The sequence below is a fragment of the Staurois parvus genome, unplaced genomic scaffold (genome assembly GCF_062004578.1).
Source record: "Staurois parvus isolate SC_StPar_1 unplaced genomic scaffold, SC_StPar_1.0 ptg000432l, whole genome shotgun sequence".
NCBI lineage: Eukaryota > Metazoa > Chordata > Amphibia > Anura > Ranidae > Staurois > Staurois parvus.
In genome coordinates this window covers 7,105,605-7,120,185 of record NW_028318228.1, presented here as the reverse complement: position 1 = coordinate 7,120,185, position 14,581 = coordinate 7,105,605, and the positions used below count along the sequence as shown (strand labels likewise).

At 40.9% G+C, this 14,581-nt stretch overlaps 1 protein-coding gene and 1 non-coding gene across 3 annotated transcripts in view; both read right to left on the bottom strand.

Moving 5' to 3' along the window:
* The window catches only part of AKAP13 (A-kinase anchoring protein 13), a 425,147-nt gene that overhangs the window by 212,497 nt on the left and 198,069 nt on the right, over positions 1 to 14,581 (bottom strand). The gene's annotated exons all lie outside the window — the stretch shown is intronic.
* On the bottom strand, positions 13,832 to 13,964 carry LOC149454370 (small nucleolar RNA SNORA54). Its single transcript, XR_016314308.1, has one exon. It is a non-coding gene; the product is annotated as a small nucleolar RNA SNORA54 (small nucleolar RNA).

Here is a 14,581-nt window from a genome sequence, read left to right as displayed (position 1 = left end):
ATTGTCATAGATGTCGTCTGACAGATTCAATCTACAGGCTTTCCGAATAAGGCAGGATTTATATAGCTTTACTGCAAGACATTGCCAATGCAATACTGATACACACACACACCATTATGACCACTAACAGGTAAAGTACATAACAATGATTATCTCGTTACAATCTGAAAGTGGGTGGGGTGGATTGGGCAGAAAGTGAACATGCTGCCCCTGAATCTGATGTGTTGAAAGCAGAAAGAAATGGAGTTGAGCACATTTGATAAGGGCCAAATTGTAATGGGGGTAGTTGAATGGAACAGGCCAGCTCCAAAACCGCAGCTCTTGTGGGATGTTCCCAATTTGCAGGGGTCAGGACCAATTAATGGTGGTCCATGGAAGAAAAACCAGTATGTAAGCTTGTGGGGTAGTAGATGGGTGACACTTCCTCCATGTTCTCCTCCTCGTTGAGCTCCAAGTGTGGGTCACTTTGGAGACCTACTCCAAGTGGGTTTTTCAGAGCTACGCAAGGCACTTTGGACCGGGTCACTGCCTTATACATGGGGTACCTTTACTTAGACAGCTGAACTCTAGTTGACTCTCAAGATGTTAATATACATCACTGCTTGACTTGTTGCATTTAGGAGCGACATGCAAAGCCTATGTCCTATTCACCTGTCCTGCGTATCTCCACTACCTCACTCCCAGTAATTGAATGGAATCTGACCATGAACCTAGCGCAGACTTCCTGCGTTCACTCATTTCCTACCTGCGCACAGGCTTAGGATCTCTACCGTGCTGATCTGCTCCCATTGCTATAAGAGGCAGACCGCTCACTGAGAGTGCCGCCGCCGCCACCGACTCTCCCCTGCAAGAGGCTGTCTCACCTGCCACAAACACACACTTATGACAGGTGAAACCTTGGTTACCTTTGGTAACCATTTGCTTTACCCTACACTGTGTTGCCTATAACAGAGCTGTCTGCATACCCCAGTATGTCTCAACTGACGACACACGCTGTAGAATAAATGTGCCGGTTACTTACATACACTCCTTTAGTAACTTCAGACCAGGCCAGAACCAAGTTTCAAGAGCTGTACTTGAAATAACTTAAACATGACAGATGAACAAAGGCTCAATCTTTCCCAAGACTAATCCATAATTGCAGTTTGTGGCTCCCCCACAGCATACCTTGAAAGGCAACAGTTCATTCTTTGGCAGAGTCCATACTTGGCATCTTCAAGGACTGCAGATCCACACAGGAGCAGTGGGTCAGACCCAAAAAGCCTGCCAAGGAAAACCTGGGAAACATTACCTAGCACCTAACTAACTAGCACCTAACTAGATTGAAATAGGCAACCCGCCTAAAGGTAAACCAGTGAAATGTTCATGAGCGGCCAAGGCTTATTGATGCACATGGGGAGCGAAGGATAACCTGTGTGATCCAATAGAAAAGCTACCGTAGATCAAATTGTTGAAAAAAAAGTTAATGCTGGTTCTGATAGAAAGGTATCAGAACACAGTGCATCACAGTTTGTTGTGCATGGGGCTGTGTAACCGCAGTAAGGCCAGGGTGCTAATGCTGACCCATGTTCACAACAAAAAGCTCCTACAATGGGCACGTAAGCATTAGAACCGGGACATAGAGCAATGAAAGAAGGTGGCCTCGTCTGATAAATTCAAGAAAGGTTTGAGGAACACAACAAGTTTGAAGCGCTGACTTGGCCTCCAAATTCTCCAGATCTCAACCCTCTAACTGTTGGGACAGTTTTAATGGACAGCTTGGTGTGCTAAAGTAAGTTGAAAAATTACAGGCTTACTGACCTGATCACCAAACTAAAAATAAGGGGAAAAAATACAAATACTGCTACCACATTTAATGATGGTATACTGCAATTTTTGTTCTTGGGTTTAGCTAGGCTTTAGGGTTTCATAAAGACTATAGTGGCAATTCAACATTGCCAGTGATGAAATACTATCAAATTGGTTTCTGTGGTTGAGTTTAAGCAGGCGACAAGGAATTGCTTACACAAGGTTATCTTTTAAAAGAGACAGAAATAGTAACTTGGCATCTTGCCCAGAGAAGGCATCAGATATGGTCCATAGACAGGTCTAAGCTTATGGTAAATGTGAAGAAGAGGGAGGACATTCTGAGAAAATCGGCCCAAGGAGAGAAAAGATAATATCTGTTATCATCTGTTACAATCGTCTCTATTGAATAAAAGGGGGCAGGTGGCTAGAAATTATTAAACATAATCTATCTTTACTGCATGGGGACTAGCTGGTCCTCAACATTTTACAGGGTTTCTGTGAATTCTCGAGTAGGAAGGGTTCGGCTTTAGGGTCATTTCTGTTTGCCAGTAGTGATAGGAAATCTAGAACTTTCTTCATTTACAAGCCAAACCCATATAAGTGTAGTTGTCATTACTTGCTGCTACTAGATGGTGCATATAAAAACACAAAAGGCGTAAAATCTTGGTTATAGATACGTCAGTTCATAAACTGAGACTAGAAAAGTGGTTCATATTATTTGATCCAAAGTTCAGGTTCAGTAGGCTACGCCTGGAGGACCCTGCATACCAGAATGGTGGAGATCTACTGTGCGGGTCAAAACTCCACTGCAGCTCAACATTTGAGGAACATCCATAATGGGTGATAGGAGAATCTTTTCCTTCCACGTTATTGAATGTATGGCTAAGGCCACACGGGGTGGCAACTTACATAGTCCGCTTCTCCACCGATAAAGTGGTATTAACCCAAAAACAAAACTCTTATACTAGGGTTTCACAACCAGGGTTCCTCCAGAGGTTGCTAGGGGTTCCTTGAACAATGAGAAATTTCTGCCTCTCAGATAAGTTTCCACTGACACCATTGAATGAACTTTATGCCTTCAAGCACACTAGCACTTTCAAAAACCACTGGGAAAAATGCTAGATAAAAAACGCTGGTAATAGCAATTTAGGAAAATTAGCGTTTTATTAGCCTTCCTTCAGTACCTGTAGAAAAAATAAGTTGCTAAGAGGGTTTTAAGTAGCATTTAATAGCATTTTTTTTCTGCTGGAAAAACACCCCAAAAACTCTACAAAAACAATTTTTTCTGCTCCTAGATGCTGAAGCTCAAAAAATGCTAATAGACTAAAGAAGTGTGCATGAACACATAGGATAAAACTATTCTGCTTCTAGAATGCTTCTAGAAATATGCTTACAACAGCTTCTAATGGCTTAAAAAATGCTGTTATCAGCATATTTTATTCTGCTCCTAGAAGCTAAATAGTTTTATCCTATGTATTCATGCACAGTACTTTTGGCTATTAAGAGTTTTTGAGCTTCAGCATCTAGGAGCAGAAAAAAAAATTGTATTCGTACAGCTTTTTGGAGCATTTTTCAAGCAGAAAGAAAACACTAAACACTTTAAAACGCTTTTAAAATGCCTTTAACAACTTTTTTCTACATATACTGTAAAAACGCTAATAAAGCACGAACGCTCCTAAATACTACTGAAAACCGCTATGATGCTCCATGCACACTATAATTTTTTTTAAGCTCCTAGAAGCTGTTATTAGCATTTTTTCTGCTCCTAGAAGCTAAATAGTTTCATCCTATGTGCCCATGCACATTACTTTAGACTATTAGCATTTTTTTAGCTTTAGCATCTAGGAGCAGAAAAAAAAAATGTTTTTGTAGAGTTTTTTGGAGCATTTTTCCAGCAGAAAACTAAACACTGCTAAACGCTCAACCATTTTCTAGCTTTTTTTCCCCTTTTCCTCTACATGTACTGTAAAAATGCTAATAAAACGCCAACACTCCTAAACGCTTCTAAACACTTTCAGGCCTCCCGCCTGCAATGTACTGTGGACGGGCGGCAGCTACAGGACCAGCGACAGACCCATACATCGCTGGCTTTTTGTCAACACAGGAGGGCACAGTCAACCCTCTCACATCTGCTGTGTCCACCGGACACTGCGGAATGAAGATCCCAGTAATCGGGACCTGGTGATCACAATGACAAATTGGCTTTTATGAATCAATCTGATCCATAAAAGCTTTGCGTCTGTTCCTGGAGAGCCGTGATTGGTCCACAGCTCTCACATGACACATGGGGGCAATCATAGCGCCCTGTACCATGTGACTAGCTGGAGCCAATCACAGTGTGTCCATAGGACACAGCAATCACTGACAGCTCTGGGGGTGTGTGTTGTGGGAGGATGTCATATGACACCCTCCCAAAACTTTACAACCGCGCAACTTTCGGTTATAGTGCGGTTGTAAAGGGGGTAAAAATATATATATATATTTTTTTTTAATTCTCAATTTTGGAAACTACTTGCAGCCCGCCCGCCAACAATATGTGGACAAGTGGCGGCTCTGGAAAAAGCAATCTAATCTTACATTACTTTATTTCTGGGTGTGTGTGCACATGCGTGCCCCCCCCCCTGCTGCCCCCTATGCCATCCACGGAGAGAACGACGAACACGGCACTACATTTTACACGTGCACAGTAGATTTGCACATTTAACTCTTTGATCGCCCCCTATTAACCCTTTGATCAGCCACTCACCCAGCCAGTGCAATTAGTAGTGTAAGTATATAGAATTTTTCACTGATCATAGTATTACTGCCACTAGCGACATCAGATAGGGTCAGTTAGCCCCCCCTCCTAGCCGCCAGGGTCAGCTAGCTTTAGACTGCCTGCACACTGATGCTATAGGCCGCTGTTCACCGCCATTGCTAGTATAGTGTTTGTACAGATCAATACATTGATCATGAACAGAACTATACTAGTGCCTCCTTTGTATAGTGTCCCCAAAAACGCAGTGTTAGTACAATTGGCCCAATACACTGCCAGCACTAGCGTTTAGTCCCTCCACTGTTTTTCACCGAAGATTTCTATCAGTTGATTGTGGGCCAAAGCAATTTATATGAACAATACATTTCTGGGGCCTAACCCTCAACATGGACATTACAAAAAAGAATTAATTTGTATTGTGTTTTTTCTGGATTTTTGGTTGATATTCTGTGTCTGTCATTTAAAATACACCTATGATAAAAATTATAAACTCTCCACTTCTTTGTAAGTGGGCAAACTTACTAAATCTGCATGGGATCAAATAATTATTTTCCCTACTGTATATGCCCAACATGGACCAGCAATATACTGGCACATCGCTGGACTTTTAGTTATACCGGGATGATGTCTGTAGCTACAGGCATCATCCTGCTATCGTGTTTTTCAGCTGGCGGTCGACTTTCATGTAAAAACAATCCTAGCCGCTAATTAGCTGCTGGATCGCTTTTACAAGCAGCAGGAAGGGATAACATCCCTGTAATAGCATAAAAGTGATCAAGGGGAAAAAAATGAAATGGTACAGTGTAAAAATAATTAAAAAAAAAGCAAAATAAATATTTTTTTAAAAATCACCTCCACCCCTGTGCTCGCGCACAAAGGCAAATGCAAGTGGCAGTCCCATGGCGGTATGTAAACAGAGATTGCACCATGCATTGAGGTATCAAAAAAAACGGCAGATCGAGGATAGTAATTCTAGCACTAGACCTCCTGTGAAAATCTAAACTGGTGACCTGTAAAGGCTTTTAAAGCATCGGCTATAGATATTACAAATTTACGTAATTTGTCGCCGATGCATGGACGTGTGCAATTTTAAAGCATGTCATGTTTGGTATCTATTTACTTGGCTTAACATCATCTTTTATATTTGATCAAACAATTGGGCAATATATTGTGTTTTTGTGCATTAAAATTCTAAAAAATATATTTTTTCCATAAAATTTGCGTTTGAAAAATCACTGCACAAATATTGACAGTGACATAAAAAGTTTCAACACCCACCATTATATTCTGTAAGGCCTCTTAAAAAAAAAATATATATATATATATTTACTTATTTGGGGGTTCAAAGTAATTTTCTAGCAGAAAAACTTTCAAGTAAACAAAGTGTCAGAAAAGGCTTGGTTTACAGGTGGTTAGCAAAGTGGATGATGTCTAGCATAAGCTTCTAATATTACTGAAATGATAGTAGAAGCAACCCCTCCACCCCAAAAAAAATAAATGACCCCTTTTTGGAAAGTAGACAGTCCAAGATATTCGCTCAGAGGCATGGTAAGTACTTTGCAGATCTCATTTGTTGCCCCAAATTTTTGGAGAAAACGAAGAAAGAAAAATTGTCTCTTCAAAATACTCACCATGCCTCTTCTCAAACTCCTTAGGGAGTCTACTTTCCAAAAAGGGGTCATTTGGGAGGTGTTTGTACTATCCTGGCATTTTAGGGCCTCTGAAACTGTGATAGCTAGTGAGGAAGTAACATGAGGAAATATGCTCTTTCAAAGCCATTGGATTTTGGGGGCCTGTATGTGGCTAGGCTGCCAAAAAGGCTCTCGCATGTGGTATCCCCATACTCGGGAGAAGTAACAGAATGTGTTTTGGGGTGTTATTCCACATATACCCATGGCATGTGTGAGCAATATATAATTTAACTGACAACTTTGTGTAAAACAAAATAAATACATTTGTAATTTTCCAAAAATTTGTGGCAAAAATTAAAATGTTCCATGGACTGAACATGCCTCTCAGCAAATTCCTTGGGGTGTCTACTTTCCAGAAAAGGGTCATTTGGGGGAAGGGGAGGGGGGGGGGGGTTGTACTGCCCTGGCATTTTAGCACCTCAAGAAATGTGATAAGTCGCAAAGTAAAAGCTGGTTAAGTTCAAGTATATATATAGCATAGATTGTAGATGCTATAACTTTCACACAAACCAATATATATACATCTATTGGGGATTTTTTTTCCAAAGACATGAAATCAGAATTTTGGCCTAAATTTATGACTAACTTTGAGTTTACTATATATTTTTTAAAACCAAAAGTAAAAAATATAGTTTTTTTCAAAATTCGAGGATTTTTGGTTTATATCACAAAAAATAAAAGACCCATTGGTGATCAAATACCACCAAAAGAAAGATCTATTTGTGTGAAAAAAGGACATACATTTTGTTTAGGTCAAGCATTGCATGACCACGCAATTACCAGTGGAAATAGCGCAGTGCCAAATAGCAAAAAACGGCCTGGTCATTAAAGGGGGTAAATCTTCCGGAGGGCAAGGGGTTAAAGAAAAGCTGTGTAAGGCGCTTAGAGAGCTGAGGGAGGAGAGAGAGAGGCAAGCTGGTCTTCCCAGTAAATGGTTGTGTGTGGGGATGGAGGGCGGTAGTTGTAAGCACAGGTCTGATCATTAGAGGAGAGCAGTCAGAGAACTGACCACGCTGTGCTCTCATGCTATGCCACGTGGTCAGTTTTTATTAGGAAAGCAGGGGGACTGGCAGGACCACCAGGGATTTCACACAAAGAAAGCAATATAAAGAGAACAGGACACTTTTTCATACAAGTACGTGGTGCAGCAGGCACACATCAGGAATATGAAATGTTGAGTTGACATATACTTTAAATTTATATTAAACACATCAGGATCGAGAAACTCCCTCCTCATTCCCGAACAATTATTACCCACATACTCTTTGCCGCCAAAATTAACATTACCAGATTATGGAACACAAATAATACCCCCTCAATCACTTCATTAATTACAGATCTTAACACTCAATGTGAAATGGAAAAACTATCCGCAATTAATACTTCTTTCTATCACAAATTTAATAACCAATGGACCCGATGGCTAAACCACCCAAAATCTTCTGTACAATCCTGATGACACTTTATTAGTTGAATTACCGCCCAAACCAAGACTGGTATTTCTTCAATTACCCAGTTATATCCCTCCTCCCCCACCCCCCCACCCCTCACCAAAATCCCCCTAACAACCCAACTCCCCACCAAGGTTCATCATACCTATATATGAATACCTCTGATGATATTGCTAAACAAGATATACACCTCCACCTACCATTGGGTGGAACAACAACAAAAATGTTTAACTATATATCATCAAATGTAATACTGTATGAATGAACCATATCGCACTTCTTGTTTTTCTCTGAAAAAGTTTATAAAAGTATTGAAACATACATTTATGTTAAGATATCTGCTTTGCTTGTACATGTTGCAGTCTTCTAAAATATTTTTTTTTACTTTTGGACAATGGTTTTCATTAACTGATGTTGTATTCCTGTGTATTATGGTTCCGGTTTTACTTTTGCACCTTCCCATCTGTTTGGGAGGAAGGTATTTCAAGAAGTGGAGATACACTCTTATCTTGCTATGATTAAGGTCAGGATTGGCTGGAACACACCAGCCTGGATTATAATGATTTCATATCTGTTGCTGTGGGACTAAAGAGCCAATAGTGTATTACCAAGAGTGCTGACAATTTTATATTTTGAAAAGATTTTGCTACCCATTACCATGTTTTATAGGTGTTAAAGGGGCCCTTTACAGTGAACCCCCAATAAACTGCCCCCACTAAATAAATGTAAAAAAAAAAAAAAGAAACAAAACAGCGTCTCAAGAAAACTAGGAAGTAGGGGAAAAAAAGTTTCCCAAAAAGTATCTGATTTACAAAAGACTTTTGGATGGGCATGCAACATGGCTTTTTTTTTTAGTTTGGAAAGGCAAACAATATGGTACTTACAGTGAACCTTACTCTTCTTAAAGCATGTAAACATAGTGTTACCCCTGTAATCTCTTCCTCCAACAATTGTAAGCGCACTCATCTTTTCTGCAGAATATAGTCCAAGATGGCTAAAGCTGGTCCTACACTTTACAAATTTAATTTAGTTCGCTTAGTGGGTGGCCCATCATCTTCATCCCGCCTGACGTCAAATAAAAAGTTGGAGCCGAGAGGAAAAATAGTCAACCAGAAAGCGGCTGCATCCTACAAATTCAACCACCGCCCAGGTATTTTGACAGGTCTGTCAAAGTACAATAGGAAAGTGGGAGAGTCATCCATCCAACGTATAGCATGGATGTAGGAATCTGTGTTTTTTTTGTTTTGTTTTGGGGGTTTTTTTAACCCACAGGTTGAATGAAGAGAAAAAAAAACTGTATCAGTGTGTGGCCAGCTTAAAGCGGTATTAAACCCAACAACAAAAACCGTAACATTGTTGCTTACCAATGTAAACCCGTATTTCTTTTTAAATAATAAACATGTTATACGTATCTGCTCTGTGTAATGGTTTGCACAGAGCAGGCCCAATCCACCTCTTCTTGGGTCCGCCGCTCTCCAGACTCCTTGAGGCTTCACAGCCAGCTTCCCACTGCGCATATGAGAGACGCTGAATGGTCCAGCAGTCTTCTGGGACCTTTGATGTGCGTGATAGGGAGGATAACTTCTGGTGGAATCGCCTAGGTGAATCCAGCGGAAGTGGGTGAGGGTACCTGCCAGGACTGTCAGTTACTGTCTCTTATCTCGGTCCCTTCGGTGCTCAATGGAGCACTGGGCTGTGCAGGGGGTGGGAGGGGCTAGCTCAGGCTGTCAGTGAATCGCTGAGAGGCGAAGCCAGCTGCCGGTCCAGACTTCTGGGTGAATCCCTACCAGGGGTGGACTGACAACTCATGGGGCCCCCGGGCAATAGCGGATCATGGGGCCCCTGTGTCCTTGCCCAAACTCAAAAAAGCCTATGAAAAAGGTACCAGGGGCATCTCATCGGGCCCCCTACTGACCCAGTGCCCGAGTTTCCAAATGGTCAGTCTGCCCCTGATTCCTACCTATATGGTTGGGATCTTTTCAGATCCTTGAACGGCTCTGTAACGTCAGCAAACAATGGGCTTTAGGGCCATTTCACACTACATGCAGTCCAGTGCATTTTTTTTCTTCCTCAAAAACACATTGATAGTAGGTTACATGGTTTCCAATGCCATAGTTCACACCAGTGCGGTCAGTTCCAGTGCGTTCCAGTAAAAAAAAAATAGAACACTGCACTGAATTGTACTGGAATGTAGTAAAACGCATCAAAACACACCAGAACACACATAAAAATGCCTAACAAACACAGAAAAATTCACATTTCCTTATTTAAGTTGAAGAAAAAGAGAGGGAGGAAAAATGAACCATAATGCATCAAAAACATACCGGTACACATTAAAAACGCACAAACAGAAACGCATCCAGACCGCACTTCGATGGTGTGAACCGACCCTGAGTCAGCTGATGGCTGAAAACGTGACAGGAGTGCAGAATGAACTGCACACTCCTGCGATCCATAGGAGAGGTACAGCCAAAAGAACTTTGGCTATACTCCTCTTTTAATCCACCTTATTAACATACAGTCAGGTCCATAAATATTGGAACATCGACACAATTCTAACATGTTTGGCTCTATACACCACCACAATGGATTTGAAATGAAAGGAACAGGATGTGCTTTAACTGCAGACTGTCAGCTTTAATTTGAGGGTATTTACATCCAAATCAGGTGAACGGTGTAGGAATTACAACAGTTTGCATATGTGCCTCCCACTTGTTAAGGGACCAAAAGTAATGGGACAGAATAATAATCTTAAATCAAACTTTCACTTTTTAATACTTGGTTGCAAATCCTTTGCAGTCAATTACAGCCTGAAGTGTGGAACGCATAGACATCACCAGACGCTGGGTTTCATCCCTGGTGATGCTCTGCCAGGCCTCTACTGCAACTGTCTTCAGTTCCTGCTTGTTCTTGGGGCATTTTCCCTTCAGTTTTGTCTTCAGCAAGTGAAATGCATGCTCAATCGGATTCAGGTCAGGTGATTGACTTGGCCATTGCATAACATTCCACTTCTTTCCCTTAAAAAACTCTTTGGTTGCTTTTGCAGTATGCTTTGGGTCATTGTCCATCTGCACTGTGAAGCGGCGTCCAATGAGTTCTGAAGCATTTGGCTGAATATGAGCAGATAATATTGCCTGAAACGCTTCAGAATTCATCCTGCTGCTTTTGTCAGCAGTCACATGATCAATAAATACAAGAGAACCAGTTCCATTGGCAGCCATACATGCCCACGCCATGACACTACCACCACCATGCTTCACTGATGAGGTGGGATGCTTAGGATCATGAGCAGTTCCTTTCCTTCTCCATACTCTTCTCTTCCCATTACTCTGGTACAAGTTGATCTCGGTCTCATCTGTCCATAGGATGCTGTTCCAGAACTGTGAAGGCTTTTTAGATGTCGTTTGGCAAACTCTAATCTGGCCTTCCTGTTTTTGAGGCTCACCAATGGTTTACATCTTGTGGTGAACCGCTCTGTATTCACTCTGGTGAAGTCTTCTCTTGATTGTTTACTTTGACACACATACACCTACCTCCTGGAGAGTGTTCTTGATCTGGCCAACTGTTGTGAAGGGTGTTTTCTTCACCAGGGAAAGAATTCTTCGGTCATCCACCACAGTGTTTTCTCTGGTCTTCCGGGTCTTTTGGTGTTGCTGAGCTCACCGGTGCGTTCCTTCTTTTTAAGACTGTTCCAAACAGTTGTTTTGGCCACGCCTAATGTTTTTGCCATCTCTCTGATGGGTTTGTTTTGTTTTTTCAGCCTAAGGATGGCTTGCTTCACTGATAGTGACAGCTCTTTGGATCTCATGTTGAGAGTTGACAGCAACAGATTCCAAATGCAAATAGCACACTTGAAGTAAACTCTGGACCTTTTATCTGCTCATTATAATTGGGATAATGAGGGAATAACACACACCTGGCCATGAAACAGCTGAGAAGCCAATTGTCCCATTACTTTTGGTCCCTTAACAAGTGGGAGGCACATATGCAAACTGTTGTAATTCCTACACAGTTCACCTCATTTGGATGTAAATACCCTCAAATTAAAGCTCACAGTCTGCAGTTAAAGCACATCTTGTTCGTTTCACTTCAAATCCATTGTGGTGGTGTATAGAGCCAAAAATGTTAGAATTGTGTCGATGTCCCAATATTTATGGACCTGACTGTATGTATTTAGATTACTATGGAAATCTTTGTAAAGCGATTTTTGTGCAAAGAAAGCAGTAAAACAAATGTTCAAATATCTGCTATGGGTTTGCCATTTTCTAGGAATCAGCTTATTAGCAATTCTAAAGGATTTCACTATTTTCCATACAACCATGGAATGTCAAACTCTGGTTAGTTTGTGGTGTACCATGGGAAGAGGAAAATCACCGCAGGCAAACAGCAATGCATGATATGTATACAGCATGAAGAAATTACAGCCCTCAGACCAGCTAAGATATTTGAGTATACCGTTCAATACTTCGCTGGGCAAACAAAACTTCGATATGCAATGATTCTTTCCGTTAATAAATGGGGGCAGGAAAGCTGATGTGAAGTGGGTAAAGCTAGCCATACATACAGAAGAACAGACACATCTTACAAGGCTCGCTTTTACATGATGGATCACCTACACGGTGTGAACACAGCTCTACATTTATCTCTACCACAATAGTGGACTGCTGGATGAAAGTTCAGTTTTGTTACAGATCAGTGTGAAAGAAGTCTAAATCAGAACTAAATTCTATCAACGTTATATCTTATGCTGCTAGCATTAGAAAATAGATAGGAAGGTGTTGTATATTTACTTGTTTTAAACTTTATTTTTTTTTTTTTACATTTCTTCAGTTGTTTCCTGCATTCTGGCCGAGGCCAAAATTATGTCATATGTCCTAGGAGTCTTCATGACATTGTTACATAGTTAGTCTGGCTGAAAAAAGACAAAAGTCCATCCAGTTCAACCATTAAAAAAAAAAAAAAAAGTTATACTCCTACACCCACAGTTGATCCAGAGGAAGGCAAAAAACCCAGCAAAGCATGATCCAATTTGCTCCTGCAAGGAAAAAAATTCCTTCCTGATCCCCCGAGAGGCAATCAGATATTCCCTGGATCAACTTTACCTATAAATGTTAGTATCCAGTTTTATCCTGTGTTTCTAAGAAAGAATCCAGGCCTTTTTTAAAGCAATCCACTGAGCTGGCCAGAACCAACTCTTGAGGGAATCCATTCCACATTTTCACAGCTCTCACATTTTTTCTTTTATCTGAAGATGGGGCTCTGTCAGCTGAGCAAACCCTCCTGCCTACATGCCTGAGCTAAGGACAGAAGGATTCCAGGAAATGCTACATGAATCCTCCGCCCTTTCTCAAGACTGCAGCCACTAAAAATCTAAAAATGCAAAGGATGCATGGGGGGGGGGGGGGAGTCATCGTGATTTCTCAACAAAACAAAGCATGGAAACATGGATGGGTGGAAGCGTTTGCATTGAATACTAAAAATGAATTGAATAGCGTTTTCAGTTTGTGGCACTCAGATACAGTTTAGTTTCACTTTACGTGGCCTGACCAGGTTACAGCCAAATGCTGTAGGCAGGTACTGAGGCCCTGGGAGCAGAAATGGGAAAGTTTTGAACCCTTTCTGAAGCAGCTCAAAAATGTTAGAAATAGTGATGGACATACATTTTTTTTTTTTTAATCCAACTAATTAGGAGACTATATGGTATAATGGGATGTTGTCCTTTACTAGTGCAGGGTGCAGGCAGGTGACACAGAAAACTTGTGAACAGTGATGTCACCCTTCTGACTGTACAGTAAAGCAAGCATGCCTGGCTGGACAGCATACTGCACATACTGGCAGATAACAGAGTTTAGTTGTTTGCCTGGAGTTCTACTTTATATCTCAACAACAAAGTGAGGTTAATTTACTAAAACTGGAGAGTGATAAATGTGGTGCAGCTGTGCATGGCAGCCAATCAGCTTCTAACTTCAGCTTGTTCGATTAAGCTTTGACAACAAAAAACCTGAAAGCGGATTGGTTTCTTTTTAGAGCTGCACCAGATTTTGCACTCTCCAGTTTTAGTAAATCAACCGCACTGTTTTATTTCCAAACATAGAGCAAAGAACAACCCCAAGCAAGTAAAGTAGAAAATCTTTCCCGACATTATTTTGTGTCCCTGGTCTCTAGGGGAGATGGCAGGACACAATACCTGCCACATGCACCCCCCAACCAGTTATAATCTAGCACTGGAATGGAACCCGCAGCCAGGAGAGAACTGGAAGCAAGTTACGTACAGTGCAAGCACATTTTAATTCATTTTGGTTTCTTATTCCAACCCAGGTTACTATGGGGTTGATTTACTAAAGGCAAACAGACTGTGCACTTCGCCAGTGCAGTTGCTCCAGAGTTTAGTAAATGAGCAGAAAGCTCTGCTAACTTCCATCACCCAATCACAAGCAAGCAAAAATGCTTTTTTTCTTTTTTTATTAAACTTGCATGTGATCGGGTATTCTCTGCAAAGTGAAGCTTTGCCTCATTTATTAAGCTTCGGAGCTAACTGAACTTGTGAAGCGCACAGTCTATTTGCCTTTATTAAATCCACCACTATGTATGTACTGTAAGCACTCAAGAGTGCCCAAGCCTCAAACTTACGTTCAGACCATATACATAGCAGTTTTGGAGCCTTTTCTTCAGTATAAATATATATATATTTATTTAACACACACACATACATATATATATACATATATATATATATATATATATATAGAGAGAGAGAGAGAGAGAGAGAGAGAGAGAGAGAGATCAACTGGAACTTAAAGTGGAACTACACTGCATCTGAGTACCACAAGCCAAAAACGCTGTTTGATTAATTTTTATTATTCATGCTTTATTTTACTAAAAAAAAAAATCACTTT